The sequence below is a fragment of the Bacillus rossius genome, chromosome 2, assembly GCF_032445375.1.
Source record: "Bacillus rossius redtenbacheri isolate Brsri chromosome 2, Brsri_v3, whole genome shotgun sequence".
Taxonomy (NCBI): domain Eukaryota; kingdom Metazoa; phylum Arthropoda; class Insecta; order Phasmatodea; family Bacillidae; genus Bacillus; species Bacillus rossius.
Genome location: NC_086331.1, coordinates 46153504 through 46164379, shown reverse-complemented (window position 1 = coordinate 46164379; position 10876 = coordinate 46153504). Strand labels below are relative to the sequence as shown.

The 10876-nt window shown below is 40.0% G+C and overlaps 1 long non-coding RNA gene across 1 annotated transcript; it reads right to left on the bottom strand.

The window, feature by feature from the left end:
- Positions 1–2556: 2556 nt before the first annotated feature.
- LOC134529263 (uncharacterized) lies at positions 2557–10315 on the bottom strand. Its single transcript, XR_010074516.1, has 2 exons — positions 7522–10315; positions 2557–4085 (listed from the first exon to the last, which is right to left on the bottom strand). It is a non-coding gene; the product is annotated as an uncharacterized LOC134529263 (long non-coding RNA).
- Positions 10316–10876: the final 561 nt, after the last annotated feature.

Genomic DNA, 10876 nt, shown 5'->3' with positions numbered 1-10876 from the left:
GTCAGTATGCCAGCGTCCACTGTGAGGGAAGGATCAGTCGCCATTTTTATTTTTTTGCACTCGTCGGGTTCGAACCGAGGACTCCGAACTCCGTGTCGTTAATGTATGATTTTTATAAATAATTTATTACATTTTTATTATTTGAATTTTTTTATAAAATTAAAAAAAAAATCATTAAAATCGGATAATAAATAAAGATTTTAAAGATGGCGGCCGTAACGGAAATTGCAACGGTGACGTCATGATCCAATATGGCGGACAACACATCGCCGGAATGTTCGAGAAAACAAAATTACGTCATCCAAGATGGCGGATACAAAATGGCCGCCGGGGTCAAGGTCAAAGGTCAAGGTCAAGTCCTGATAGAGGCTTAACTGAGGCTTGAGTTAAGGATGCTTAAGCCTCTTTTAGGACTTACTAGTCGCTGCGATTTTTAAGGACTAAAAACGGGAATTTTTCCCTCGAAACGGGAATTTTTCCCTCGAAAACGGGAAATTTTTTCTTAAAACGGGAAATTTTGAGTCATTTTGAGTCAATTTTGAGGAATTTTTGAGGAATTTTGAGGAATTTTTTGGAATTTTGAGTCAAAAATGGCCGCCGTGACGTCACAATCCAAGATTGCGGACCGACAATCATCAATCCACCGCCTGCCGCCTGCCGCAGGTCCGTCATTCCTATACTACTATATATATATATATATATATATATATATATATATATATATATATATAAACATTATTCGGGTTCAAAGAATTTTAGATTTCTCTCTTTTTGATGACAGTTTTGTTGTAAATAGTTTTCATTGTTATTAATTGGAAAAGTCCTTATAGTCATTAACCTATTTTGTAACGAATAAATAATAAATACAATCCAAACGCAAATTTATAACTTTGCTTTACCGTGGGATCGAACCTGAATCCCCTCGCACCTAACTTACCCACGAAGATCGGCTTTAATGATGCTACATCTGTCAGGCATTGTCGAGAAGTCGTTAGGAAGTGAATAATTCCCACGTCACATTTAGCTTGAACTGTTGTAGACACGTCCCTTCTAATATATTTTGATATGAACATGGTAATGAGCCATGCCAAAAAAAAGGAAGGAAACCAATTGCCTTCCATCAGTTACGTATGATACAAATAGTAATGTTGCATCTAAATCATTATTTCGGTCATACATCTTAGCTAGTTCGCTTTATGTGTCATAGAGAAAAAAAACTTTAAAAAAAGGGCCAAGAGACATGATTACACGAATACACTTTTACTTTCTCTTTTATTGGTCCGTTCTTATGGTTTTTCTCCTATTACATATACAGTGCAAACAAGCAATGTCCAATATAACTTTTGAAATAATTAACTCTTCCCTTTTGCATGAATTTTTCAAATAATATTGTTACGAACGCGAGAGACAAGACCACGATCCCAGGTTCGAAGCAGTATGGCGGCCCCGCACGGTCACTGAAGTCATGCGCCATCCATTGTCGTAAGACATGCCACGAATGCCTGCCCGGATTACAAGGGTCGCCGCTACCCCTCTTCTCCTCACCTCACCACGCGCGGCGACATGCCACGCGCCTGCTGCCGATACTCTTCTCGACGCTTCGGGCGGCGGGTCGGCACGGCATGATGTGACTCGTCATCCTGGGACATCGTGTGAGCTAACAATGCCCTTCTCGACGCTTCGGACGTCGGGATGGCACAGGATGACGCGACTGGCCCTAGCCGCGCTCGTAACTTCTAGGAGGGCACCAGGGTCTATATAAGCCTGGACGTCGGCCTCCGCAACAGTGGCTCGGCGAGTTAGAGTGAGCTCCTCGGTAAAGGGAGTGCGACGGTGGCGACGGAGTACGACGAGAGTTCGGCGACGGAGGTACACGAAGAGTGCTGCGGCGAGAGTTGCGCGAGGGGTGCGGCCCAGCGAGTTGTGCGGTGTGTAAGGACTTGAGATACTAAGTGCGAGTAATTGATTAGTAGGCTTTATAAGTAAGATTATTTATTGGTTTTGTAAATATTAGCAATCAATAAAACTGTGCAAAAAATATAAATAATTGAGCTATCCCTATACGAACCCATTCTTCCCACTCAACGATTATTAAAATCGTAACATTATATTATTACATATCCTAACATTATTTATAATGTAATATTCTTGACAATATATTTCCTTTGCAACTGGTCGACAGTAAGTTCTATAGACAGACACACGACATTGGCGAAGAAATCGACTATGGCATAAGACAAAGAAACATTCCTGCATTTGCCTTGGAGTGATTTCAGAAGACCGTGGGAAACAGGAATTGGGTCACCCGGATCCGATATTTGAACCCTAGTTGTTCGGAACACCATTGTGCCAGCCTCGACCAGTTCTAAAATATTGTGATGTGACTCCGTCAGACGTCCCGCATACACCTATACACAAAAAAAAAATTACCTATAACATTGGGGGGGGGGGGGGTGGTACTGTAGCTCGTTGGTAGGCATGGTACTCGAGACCAAGTCTTCTCCCTATACAGGAAGTGTAGGGTATAATTTATGTACTGAAAAGAGACATGATTAGTTCATTCAAGCACACATTTTATTTACTAGGATAACAATAATTAAACAAATATTTAATAAACAAATTAATAATAGATCGGTTAACCAAAGAATTACTAATAAATAAGTTAATAAATAGATTCACGAATAAATAAATACATTAAATACATATTAAAGTGAAGTCAGCCAGCAAACAATTATCGCTACCACAACATGGCCGTTCTCTCGTCGCCGCAGCTCCGCTGAGGAACAGTATACATCCCAGTAACCACTACATACATGCTTATAACCAGACGTCGATTTTTCCCAAAACAAATAATAATAAATAATAGGGATGGAATAATACTACCTTATTTCTTAAAAGATTAAGTATAGGACGAAGATCGTCCAGCCCGAAGCTTAGTCTCCCTATCCATCACTGCCAAATCACTTACCCTCTGACTGGAGACGGAGAAAAGTTGTTTCAAACCGACGTGGACCCGGCTTCCAGAGAGGTCCCCAGGCAAAAAACCTCGGCCCCTCCCTGGAAGGAGGTTTTAACTACAAAATTAGGCCATGCCGGAAAAAAAACACGAACACCGGGAAAACTTTGCCACGGGGAAACTGGCTGTCCCCCCTTCCCACAAGGAAAAATGGAAAACAAGCGAAGTCTGCTGTTCCTTCTGCGCAGGCGCGAGCGAGTTTCCCCCTCTCCCTCTTGCGCTGCTCGATTGTTTTTTTCAGTCTACGTTTCCAAACTCGGACGCAAGATGGCAACACTAATCAGGACAGAGTCCTCGAAACGAGTACACAAAAGCCTCGCGTGGCAGAACAAACAGAACGACAAACAAGAGACTAGCGTAGCGCAGCGGGTTTTTTGGAACAACGTGGTGCAATCACTCGGCGAGCCCTGGCCAGCGGCCCGCGAGAAAACGCAAACCACGCAGCTTCGCAAAAGCCGCGGTGCCAGTAAACTTCTATCGCAGTAACCTATATTTCAATACCCGCGTGTCGAAATCAACCGGCCGAGCCTGGAAACGCGCACGTACACCAACACATTAACCTAACAAGATACAAAAGTAAAATAAATTTAAGAAAAAAAATTAATGAAATTTTCAGACCGCGACATTACTCCTGTCTACAAGGGCTTGTGCCCCACAAGCCATACAAAAAAAAATTCCTGACAATGAATAAAACCAAGGGGCAAAGAATTACAAGTTAAATGCCTACTCAAACAAGACAGCGCACGAAGGTTAGGTTTTACCACAACAATTAAATTCAAAGTCTAAACTGAGAAAGTTAAACCAATACATAATACAATTTTAGTAAATAGCCCAGGAAACAATTCTTTCCTGTAAGAATCGCTGGTGGCTGGCACATCGTAAAACTACTCGTACGACATAAAACTAGGAGAGGCATGAACCGTGGATGGATCAGCCCTAGATGAAGCTGGAGAGAAGAGTCCTTGAAGTGTGATCTGCAGCTCACACCCAGGATCCAGCCTTCAGAGCAGTTCTGCCCTCAGCCTGCCTTCCTCGCAGCATGTCATCGGGGATGTCTCCCCTAGTGAAACTGAACAAACATTTCAACACCAGTATCAAAATCTCACCAAAGAACATACACTACACTGTCAAGCCTATTTCAACAAGTTAATAAGGGGGGAGGGTTTATTTTTAACGTCATATCAAAACATTATGTTAAACAATTAACAACAACAAAAAATTCAAATTATTCCATTAAGTAAAACTGTGAAGTAACCCTATTGAATAATTATCAAACAATGTTGTCAAATATTTTACCTACGAATACAGTGACTGAGTAGCAAATAATATCCACCTCACATTTCATCTTTATCAGTTCCATAAACAGTATAACTAACCAAGGATGAGTCCAGGGGCATGTTATTCTCCAACAACAACAACAAAGATGATCATAAATATGTCAATAAAATGAAACAAACACAGCTAAATTATAATGGGAGCTTGGCCTCCAAGAGAAAAGGAAGGGACTATACAAGTCAGGAAAACAAAGGATAAACATCAGGAAAGGAACCTGAAATGTCCATAGGATTAGGTGAAGTCCAAGATCTTCAAAACACGCCTCTGCAGCTACTAGCTACAGAACAGAAAAAAAAATAGCATTGTCACTGGTTGGCCGAGAGTAACTGATTTCTTTGTTCGGCACAAGTCGACGAAAACGAGCCCCATGCTGATCAGTTTCTTCATTCTTTTAAGACAGAAAGTTCGCATACACACAGCAACCGATTTGAGAAGGGGCTTCCACAGTATAACTCCTCATGAGTTATAAGCAGCCCACCACACAACAGGGGAGGAAACAGTAGTCCATTTCCCACACAAATTCCATGGCTGCACAACACCTGGTCCTCAGTCAGGAGGACATACATGACGAAGGAAAGTTCTTCACATAGCTTTCGTAATTGTTGGAGTCTCTGGATGTGGTACATCGATGCACTGTCTCTTCTTCATGAAAGAAAAAGAAAACGTAAACACTTGTTGCTAACAACTCTGCCTCACTTGAGTCTGTGGAAAATGAATTACACTGTCTTTAGAGGCACAAGAGCACACAGGTTTGGACAGGGGAGGGGATAGACCAGGAACAAGGTATCCCTACCCAGGTTAAATCAAAGTCGAGCGTAAACAAATAATTAAAAAAAAATTAACCCTAGGTTAATAATTGCTTGGACCCCTAGATTCATCCTCGATTGATGTTTTTTTTTTTTTTTTTTTTAGTTCTTTAAACAAAAAGGAAAAACCTCTGAACTGAACAATTAATTACAAAAACATTATAAATCCTAACCACAAAAGTGTTTAACAACTATGTGCCCTCCATGGGGTGAACAAATCAAACATAACCAACAGTTCTGTTAATTAATCACACAGGATGAGGAAAACATGAAATTCCTCACCTGACTCACTAACCAACTTAGATTTTAATCGACAATTCTCAGAAAATTTCTCACGTAAGTTAAAGGTTTCACTTGTAGTTGCAACATCAGTCTGTACAGTAGGTGAGATTTCCTCAGTTTTCCGTAATTTCCACTTGAGTGACAACCATTTCCATAACAGAAAAAGAATCATACACATTATGACACCAAGTATAAATACAGTTATGCTTATCTCCATTGTTAACATGACATTTTCACTAAAAGCTGATACGCGGGGTAAGGTACCAATCCCCACTAGATAAGGGTTTCTTACAACAATTAGTAATAAAGTACCACCAATCACAAATAAAGAAATACTTTGTAAATGTTTTAACAAAAAGCTTACAACTTCCACCGGGTCTCGCAGCTGTAATTCTTCGGGCCTCGCAAAGGAACGTGAAACGACCAAATTCAAGTGAGGAATAAAAGAAGGCCAATCCTCGTCTAAACAATCTTCTAATGAAGGAAAAACTGTGTGTGAAGATGCTGTTAAAGGTAAAATCTTTAATTTTTTTAATTTTGACCAAGCAGCTGGAATCACATGAATCATTTGGAATTTAGCTTTAGAAAGAAAATCACACGGATAAAGTTCATTAATTTTAAGTTCATCATTCATGTACAAGCGACAATCGCAAGGGACCTCAATGTCCACAGCGCCAGGTCGATCCGCAGCAGCTAAAAACAAGTTTTGGTTCTTATTCACTAAACATTGTACTTATAGTTTACCAACAGGGTTAGTTAGAAAATACCGTTCAGGACCGGCCTGCGTAATGATCAGGTGGGTTCCCGAATGGCATCTGTAAGCACACAGTTCACCAAGTTTCTCTGCAGTCACTCCCTGAAATAAAGCTTTAGGACATAGAGAACTTCCCATGGCATCACCTGAAAATCTGGGAACAAAACATAAACTGTCTTCGAAGGGACGACAATCCAACAAATTTCTACCCTGAATGGTCACCAGTTGCTCATTATTTACTGCTAAAAAGTTGGGCTCGTGCTCTAAGTGGCAAGTGTTATTTTTCCAGCGGAAAGGTACCGCAACAAACTGAAATAGTTTCCAATTGGAATTAACATGAACAATAGGTATCTTAACTTTGACATACAAGTTCTCCTGATAAATGTGACAGCGACAAATAGGCAAATGAAAATACTTTTGTACTTGGGCAACACTAATAGTTAAACGATTCTAAACAAAGATGGGTACAGGTTAACTATTTGAAAAGTCTTTAAAAAAATTATGAAACATACCCACATGGACAAAAAACCTCAATACCAAAGCTAAATAATTTTACCAATAATCTCATCAATCAAAATTTAAATTATTCTGACGATCTGACCTCTGGCACCTGGTTCACGAATGACTCCAACCCGAAATTGATGACTATCAACATGCTTCTAACTTTTTCAAAACAACAAAAGCCAATAGATGCCTAACATCCACCTCCTGTGGACACACATTGTGGGACTCTAACCCAACAACAACAAAAAAAAATTCTCAGCGGCAGGATTGGCTCGACCAATCATCCCTGTGGTGCCAATTCCCTGGCCCACCACTTCTACCCCTCCGTGCCTCTTACATTGGTAGCCACCACTACTTCAAAAGGACACAACATTCCCCAGGCTCATTCCTCATTTACTAAGGGTCGCCTACCCTGCGAACCCAGTCACAACCAGGGCCTCCATGCCCTCACGCTACAGCCCATTCCTCCAGGGTCTGTATTACATTACTCTATAGCTTCCTACACTGGCATCATCAACAAATAAATTTTGTTAACACAGTAACTACTCAATCGAACCAGGGCCATAGCCAAAATCAACAAAAATTATGTAAGTTACTTTTAACCATTATTTACTATTTAACTTGCTCTCTTAGAAAAAATCAACTCCTGAATCAACAATCATAAAAGTAGACTGCCCAAAAAAAAAATTACTTTTCTTTATTCACTTAAAATCTGCCTGTTATTAATAAACCACGAAAGCTGAAATAAAAATTGCATTAAACATCCTAGACAAAAAATTTAACAAAAATTAATGAACATGATAAGAAAAATAAAAATACTTTACCTTAACATCTGCTAGGCTGTAGGCAGCCATCAGCTGGTTGGTCTCGTCTGGTGAAAACAGCAACACCTCGAAACAACGGCTACTGGTGGTGCCATCAGATTCACTCTGATGTGCAGCCAGCAACACCATGCTCAGTCTTCTTAGTCATGAATCCAGTCACAGGTCACCACTGAACTGAGTACTGTAACACTACTTTTACAAAACTGATAAGAATCAAGCTCAAACAAAACAACTCATTAAAAAAAAAATGTTTCCTCTGTATCACAAATCTAAATACAAATTTTCGTGTAATTAAAATAAAATTGTAAATAAATAAAAATGCTTTATTACTTGTGTCAACAAATGTATAAGGGGCACTGTAAAAAAAAACTTATTTAAATTTTAATTATGTTGAGAGAACAAATCAAAACATTACATTCCAAGTAGAATAAACAAAATAAATTCAAAAATGCTCTATCATAACTGTCACCACTCACTCTATTATTTAACTTTATTACTTAAAATACTTTACTTCAAAAACAAATTTAAAAAAAATTAACTCACTTCCATTATCCTTAACACAATAAGCTTTCTCATAAATTAATTCAATAAAATTTAGTTTAATACGTAGGCAGGTACACTAACTCACTCTCCAACAATGATTCACATTTCCCTACTTCCTAACTTTAACACAATTCCATTAACTTAACCCAGGGAATTTACCTCCAGGACAACCAAAAATTTCGCTGTAGTGCCTATCTCCTATAGGCCTACTACACAACAGGGGACTCTAACCCCACCAACAAAATTAATTGAAGTGGTACCCTTATCCCATACGGGATAGCCACCTCGGTACTACCATGGGGAACTCCTGCCCCAACTACTAACAACACAGGGTTCTCCCGACCCTTAACCAGTAGCCAGCCCATCTCCTATGGGTCTGTGCTACAGTCCCTACTCTCCCAGGGACACCTCAAATTGTCCCAGCTCAGCTCCACTGGCTGGACAATAACAACAACTCTCTCATCTCAAAGACAACACAAATTATACCTTACTGTTCCCCTGGAGTTCATTCCCTTAAAATACAAAAATAAACAAACATCACACTTTCCTAAGAGCTAATCCATTCTACTGTGTACCTCCTACAATTTTGAAATGCAAAGTTCAAAAAATTTTTTTTATTTATTATTAAAACAAAAATAATTATAATGACAAATAAATAAATTATATTAAAAGTATTACTCTCAACATTATTAAATTAACTCATAAAAAAAATAGCCGGTGTGGTGTAGTCAATGACGCACATAAAATTAATCGTTAAAAAAAAAAATAACTGTGAAACTCTTATCTGTATCCTTGGAAGACCAGCCGGCCGGTAAACACCGGGCCGGAACGAGCCTTGCCGCGCCGTGCCGAGCCGGACCGCGCCAGGCCGTCCGCCGCTCAAGGTCAGCGCACAGCTGACCGTCGCGCCCCTCACCACTCCACGACACATGACTTTCCTCGCCCGCAACAAGCACTGTCTACAACATTACTTAACACAAGTTTTAACATCGTTCCTAAACCAAAACTCCACACAAACTCTTAGTTTCTTAACCAAAATTTAATTATGATAATTTTCAAAATTAATTAAATAATCATTAAACCGGCATTAGAATTTACGTAATTAAAATTAATAAACCTTGATAGGTGACCTGATCAAAAAAAAAAAAAAAAGAAACTCATGACTGACTGACTGACTGACTGAGTGACTAACTTAACTAAACCAAAAACTTTTTATTCATAAAATTTAAACAAAACAACAGTAACATTACTAACAAAAATACGTGAAGCACAACGCAACGCGTCCGCTGCGTGCTCCCACATGACACTGCTTCCACTGCTCTGGAATAAAACATGATTAAATTCGAAAGAAAAAGGTAAGAGAAAAAAAAATAAATAAAGCACAAACAACCCTACAAGAGACTACCCGAAGCCTCACACCACTTGTGACGTGACTCCGTCAGACGTCCCGCATACACCTATACACAAAACAATAAATAACCTATAACATTGGGGGGGGGGGGGGGATGGTACTGTAGCTCGTTGGTAGGCATGGTACTCGAGACCAAGTCTTCTCCCTATACAGGAAGTGTAGGGTATAATTTATGTACTGAAAAGAGACATGATTAGTTCATTCAAGCACAGATTTTATTTACTAGGATAACAATAATTAAACAAATATTTAATAAACAAATTAATAATAAATCGGTTAACCAATGAATTACTAATAAATAAGTTAACAAATAGATTCACGAATAAATAAATACATTAAATACACATTAAAGTGAAGTCAGCCAGCAAACAATTATCGCTACCACAACATGGCCGTTCTCTCGTCGCCGCAGCTCCGCTGAGGAACAGTATACATCCCAGTAACCACTACATACATGCTTATAACCAGACGTCGATTTTTCCCAAAACAAATAATAATAAATAATAGGGATGGAATAATACTACCTTATTTATTAAAAGATTAAGTATAGGACGAAGATCGTCCAGCCCGAAGCTTAGTCTCCCTATCCATCACTGCCAAATCACTTACCCTCTGACTGGAGACGGAGAAAAGTTGTTTCAAACCGACGTGGACCCGGCTTCCAGAGAGGTCCCCAGGCAAAAAGCCTCGGCCCCTCCCTGGAAGGAGGTTTTAACTACAAAATTAGGCCATGCCGGAAAAAAAACACGAACACCGGGAAAACTTTGCCACGGGGAAACTGGCTGTCCCCCCTTCCCACAAGGAAAAATGGAAAACAAGCGAAGTCTGCTGTTCCTTCTGCGCAGGCGCGAGCAAGTTTCCCCCTCTCCCTCTTTCGCTGCTCGATTGTTTTTTTCAGTCTACGTTTCCAAACTCGGACGCAAGATGGCAACACTAATCAGGACAGAGTCCTCGAAACGAGTACACAAAAGCCTCGCGTGGCAGAACAAACAGAACGACAAACAAGAGACTAGCGTAGCGCAGCGGGTTTTTTGGAACCACGTGGTGCAATCCCTCGGCGAGCCCTGGCCAGCGGCCCGCGAGAAAACGCAAACCACGCAGCTTCGCAAAAGCCGCGGTGCCAGTAAACTTCTATCGCAGTAACCTATATTCCAATACCCGCGTGTCGAAATCAACCGGCCGAGCCTGGAAACGCGCACGTACACCAACACGTTAACCTAACAAGATACAAAAGTAAAATTAATTTAAGAAAAAAAATAATGAAATTTTCAGACCGCGACAATATATAGACAAAACCCGATCATTGTTAAAAGAAGCTCTTCTTCCACCGGATGAAAGTCGAAAAATTAGAATATTCCCCTCTACAGTATAACTAGAGTTTATTGGAACAGGCTGGTATAT